Genomic DNA, 6023 nt, shown 5'->3' on the forward strand with positions numbered 1-6023 from the left:
TTTTATTTGGTGGTTTCAGATGGTGATAAGAAGTGTGACCTTAATCCTTCTCAGTGGATGTTTTGTCTGGCACAGTGTATGATATTGTAGGACCCTTAAGTTTTAGAGTAAATTTTTGTAGGTAACAAGAGTAGTTCAAGAAAATGTGAGCAGTCCTGGTGGTGTGCCAATTAATTGTACAGCAGGTGTTTAAAAGGATCTGATCCTTGACTGAAGGTGTGTAAAATTAGTTGGTCTGCAGCCTAAAACAAAAGCAGAGGGATGCCTTGTCATGACTGGGGATCAGTTAAAATTTTCTTTAATTCTGGAATCTAAACAGACAGGAGCTCCCAATAAAAAAGATGTACGGGGTTACTGAAGACCAGCAAATGAGAGAAGTTGCTTGTTTGGTGAGCGACTTTAGTAGAATATTAAAGATAGCACACTGGTAGTAGGCAAGATGCTCCTCAATATACTGTAATGGCCAGAGTAGCAGGACAGCACCTTATGTCAAGGATGGCTTATATCAACATACATTTGAGAAAGTAACAAGCTGCAGAAGTAGTATGACTGCGTGGTTACGGATCTTCAGCGTTATTAGATTTAGTGCAATCTTCAAATTGTTGGTTAATATTTGTGTATAGTTGTTTGTTGTTCCAAAATTATGTGATTACCTGCATAACCTGAACTAACAATAGATGAGAAATCTAGGGTACTTCTTTGTATTAGAGATATGGGAATAATGATGCCCCATCTGTTAACAAGTGCCAATCCCTGCTGCATTATTGGATGGGGAATCAAGTGTGTCATGTCATCATTAGAATTCAGGTTGTAAATTCCAGTGGTAGTGCCCTGAAGATCCATTTTATGTTTAACGAGGAAGGAAAATGTTACGTTAAAGATACTGACACCAAAATCTAAAGCACCAGTCAGCTGTCGAAAAGATGGTCCTTTTAACGGTGCTGTAAGCATTTTACTGCATCTTTCTAAGTACCCTGTGGGTATTTAAAGTAAACATGATGGCACAAGGAATGTAAAAATACATAGTATGCACATCTTTTACATTTATGTTGACCATCATTGACTACATTTACTTTTTTTTTGTATATTTTTTTTTATTAATTTCTGTAAAAAAAAAAAACTTACGAGCTAATTACAGTATATGTATCAGTGATGGTTTTGAGTGTTTAAGAGTTTAAAGTGTAAACTCATACCTGGTCCAAATTATAACTTGCTCTTAGTTTACTTAATTGAAGTGATTTACATATACAGCATAGAGTGAGTTTGTGTGCGTGTGTTTGTGCAGTTTGCCAAGACAGGAATTAGTGCTCTCAGTTACCTAGTTCAATTTGCCAAGACAGGTAATGGCTTGATCAAAATCAGAGGGATTGCACAGTGAATGTAGTCTGTGCTTCACCCAAATATGATAAGAAATTCAGTATTTGATTCATACGTGCCTTTCAAGCATTGTTGAATAAGTAATACTAGAGATAAGTATTGATGGAGTATCACGTATCAGTTGTTAAATTTACTACCTTTATTTGCTTGACTAGTTAGAAACTCCAGTTATATTGCTTCCTGTGATAGGAAGATGTACTTCAAGTTCAGGCCATTATGTTTTCTCATCTTGAAACATGACTGTGAAACACAATAAGTTCACCTTTTTGATTTTCTAAGGAAATTTATATTTGCTTATTGCTTTGGTATATTTTTTACCAAATATTGCCCATAATGCAGATCCCAAATACAAGCTTTTTTTTTTTCCCCTTGTATGATTAAGGTACTACTATTATGTTTTAAGAGAAGGGCTTAATGAAAGATGCCATCCTGTATATAGTTATATATAATTGTATATTTTAAGAATGAATATAAGCTTTTATTTTCTTCTGTGTATGGAAATGCCGTCAGGAGGCAGTACCACCCGTCTGAGATTAGGAAGAAGTTATATAGTGTGACAAGGTGGCAGTTTCCATTCTTTAGTGCTTTTTGTTTGGTATTTTCTTACTGTCATAATCATCGTTGTCGTCGTCATCCCAGTCATCATCATCATCATCATCATCACAATTGTTCTGGAGTTGTTTAGGCAGTAAGCTGCAAGATGAAAAAGTACGTTTAGTTTTAATAAAGTTATATTCTATTTCTTGGACTTTTCTTGTTAAGTATGAAGAATTACACAGTTTGCTTGATGAGGTTTTTAAGAGGTACAAAGTGTTTTGTAGCTATTTTATCGACAAGACTAGCTGGAGTAGGCAAAATGCACAACCCATTGTGCAACCTTTATATAAGAAGCACATCAAGGAACTTGTGTGTTTTCCCCAAAAAAAGTTCATTTTAACATTAAAACTGATGATGGTATGAAGTTGGAGCCAGAAAATCATGAATATTGATGGCTTCCCTCAGTAACATCAGCTTCCTGATATTCAGGAGGCTTTTTTTTTCCCTTCCTTAATTTTGCCACAGTCCTCACAGATTTACCCTGCCTTGAAATCCTAGTGATTTGTATGTACAACTAATAGAAGCAGAGTGAAAATAAAAACATTAACTCACTTTTCTTAGTTTTATTTGTTTGGCCTTGGTCTATAGCAGCCATTTTTTTTTTTTTTTTTTTTATTCTTCCAAAGGTAGTCATTGCCTCTCAAATACTAATGGTGCAGCAGACTTAAGGTAAATCGTACAAAGTTGGATAAGTAAGGAAGAGAACGTGTGCTTACGGAAAACCTCTTATAGTGGAAGGCAGACAGTACTAACTATAATTTTTTAAAACGTCACAACACTTCAGTATTGTCGTGATTTTTTTTTGTGGATTTAAACTGTGTATCTTACGTTGATATTGTATAATTAACATAACTGCTTTACAGTATTTTATATTCCAAAATTAGGAGAGAAGAAAAATTCAAGATGAGCGCGAGATTTCAAACCAAATAAATGCAGTGGAAATTGCGAAAAGGTGGAATTTTGAAAACTTTGTCTACAGTGTTAAGATTCATGGAGAGAAAGTGGTGGGAAGATAATGTAGCAAATGAGGAAGTGATAGATGTGGTGATCAGCGACTAGACAGTAAAAATTTTAAAAGATAAGAAATTTTGAAGATGAGAACCAATAAGGAACAGATGGTCAGAAGAGCAGTGTATGGAGGCCCAGGAAACTTGAAAAAATGGAATGGATGAAGGCGTAAACCTGACTGCAATTAAGGCAGAAAGTAAACAGGAGAGCAGAAAGAAGAATTTCACTTGACTCCATAAGGGAAAGCCTGACAATGTATGAAGATGATCCCAGTTTATGTATTTTTAGAAAGTGTATTTGTCTTAAAAATCATAGCATGTGCTGCGTTATTAAAATGAAAGCATTGCTGTGGTACTTGACCAGCATTGAAGAGTGATATTGAATCAGTTGAAGACTGGTTTTAAGTAGTGTTATATACTGAAGATCATTCAGATACTATGGCAGCAGCATTCATAAATATGGTGTCGTCTGAAGGAATTTCGTAAGTAAAGCATATTAATTAGATGTCTGTATCACTTTGAACTTCAGTTTCTCCATTTTCATCATTTACATATCACCTTTCACATATTTACATCTCACCCACTTCCTATTCGGGATATTTTATCTGTATAGTGTACATCTCTCTCTCCTTACCTGCCTGGCATCTGTGAGAGCCTGAAGGTTTTCTCTTGGCCGTTTTTTTTTAAGTTTCCTTTTGTACAGATGATTCAACAGTCATTTCTCCTTTGTATACATCGCTTTCCTGATGTTTCATTGTATAAAATTACTACTACTGTATACTGTACTACCATTTTTTGCACCTTGTATTAGTTTGCAGTGGCAACATTTTGATATGTAAGTATATTGCATATACTTACATAACTTTATTGGCTATGTTTATTTTCTGTAGATGTATTCTGTTGACATTTTCTTTTTAATCTTTTTTTGTTGTTAACTCAAAGCTCTCGGTTGTATTAAGTATGTCTCTTCCAGTTTAACGCTGCCTTTACTTTAATGGTGTCTGTACTTGGCATCATCATTGCCTCCAGTTTCATGCAACATCAGGGGACTTGAGTGAAATTCTGCCACTCTTGTCCTTCCAAAGATCTCCAGCCTCCCATTCATATTTCTCATTCAAGTTGTTGTTGGTCAACTAAATCGTCTGGTGCCCACAGGAGCTCATTTGATCCTATCATATACTGTTCCCCTTAAGGTGATGCAAATGCCATGATCAGCCCAGCTATATCCATCATCATTATCTCATCTGCATATGGAGTTTCTTCAATTTTCTTAATTCGACAATTTCTCACTATTCTGCCATCTTTCTTCAAATATCCTTAGAGTTATTGTCAAACAGACAAAATATTTTACTTAGTTTTGTTTCTGTAAAATGTTTCATGTCCATAAGTCATACAGATCAAATTAATTTACTGTACTGTATAATTTTATGAAAATTCTGTGGTTTGTAAACATCACTGAGCTTGCCCATTGTTTGATTTTTCTTCCGATATCTTTGTTCTCAGATATTTGAAACTTTCAACCTTTTTAGATACCTTGCCTTAATTTTGTCTTGAATCAATGTTAATTTAGTGGTTTGGTGAAAATTTTATTAATATTTGGGATGCACACCAGGAATCATCACTGATTGAGGGAGTACATTGTCTCCTCAGATTCAACTTGGACACCTATCACATGAACTTGCATTAAAAACCAATTGAATGGTAAGGAAATTAGCCAAAGCCATTTGTGAATTGGCCGTCCTTCCATGTTTTTAGCCAATGAATCCAAGGATTCTGTGGTTGTAATCATATTTTGTGTTCCAGCTTCAGTGTTTATTACTCGTAAGTTCTCTCTTGGCATCTTGAGCATTGTGTTTAGCAGCTTTAGTCCATGATTTGGCAATGTTCCAGTACATTACCACTATGACCGCCATTTTTTTTATATGACATTATCTCCCCATCACACCTGTGTGTCGGCTGTTTCTGACAACCAGTTTCCCGTCTTGACAGTAGCAGTTATGATGATGCATCTGACTGCATCTTCCAAAGTTTTGAGTTCTCTTTATCTGGTCCTCTTGATTGTTGAGTGTAAATCAAGAAAATTATCTTCATTCCCATGATGATGATTATTTCATTAAAATTCACTCCACATCTGTCATTCATATATTATCTTTGACCAATATGACAACTCACTTTGTTTTGGACTATCTGACATCCCACCAGAATTCATATACAGTACATATACATTTATCAGTACTGACTATTTTTGTGCAGCTCCTTGGTGGTTCCATTTTGTTTTTCAGGTGAAAAATGTGGTGGAGTATTTAAGATGTAGGCTATTGTGGCTATGTTCAAAACTGAATTTTAGCATAGCTTGATAAAGCAGTTAAAGCATCCACAATTATAAGACTTTTGGTGTGAAATATCTTACATATTTCCATATGTCTGACAATTGCTTTACTTAAGGCAGTTCCTTGTATGTTATCAGTATGCTGTAGCAATGATTCAGTTCATATGAAATGAAACCTCTTATGAGTTTTTGTGATTAAGTTTGGTTTCTGTTCCTGTGCATGTGATTTTGTAAAGGGGAGTCAGGTTTGTTAAATTGGTGGGAAACAATCCCCTCTACAGGAAGATGATTGAATGTGAAAATATGGTTTGGTCATGTAAAAATGTTAGGGGGCAAAAAACCCTTTGTGGAAGCTTCATGTAGTGTATTATCATTACCTGTGCAAACAATGACCCCTAGGGCCACTTCACAGGCCCAAAGTTATGCAGGAATTTATAGCGAAAATTTGTATTATTTACATGCTAGTGTAGCATGGTGGTCCTGTTGTATGTTGTTTTAATATTGGAGGATGGTGTAACATCATTAGTATTTTTCTTTTCATCATCTTGGATGTACCTTTTGTATCGCCAATAAGTTTTAAAATTACTGTCATTTGACCATTTTTTTGTTTTTTGAAACTTTTTGTAATTTTAATTGTTCCTATGTGGATGCAAATACTACAGCGTTCAAGTATAGAGTATCCTTTCGTGCTTGTCTTGGACTGGCTGTGCACT

The sequence above is a fragment of the Macrobrachium rosenbergii genome, chromosome 50, assembly GCF_040412425.1.
Source record: "Macrobrachium rosenbergii isolate ZJJX-2024 chromosome 50, ASM4041242v1, whole genome shotgun sequence".
Taxonomy (NCBI): Eukaryota; Metazoa; Arthropoda; class Malacostraca; order Decapoda; family Palaemonidae; genus Macrobrachium; species Macrobrachium rosenbergii.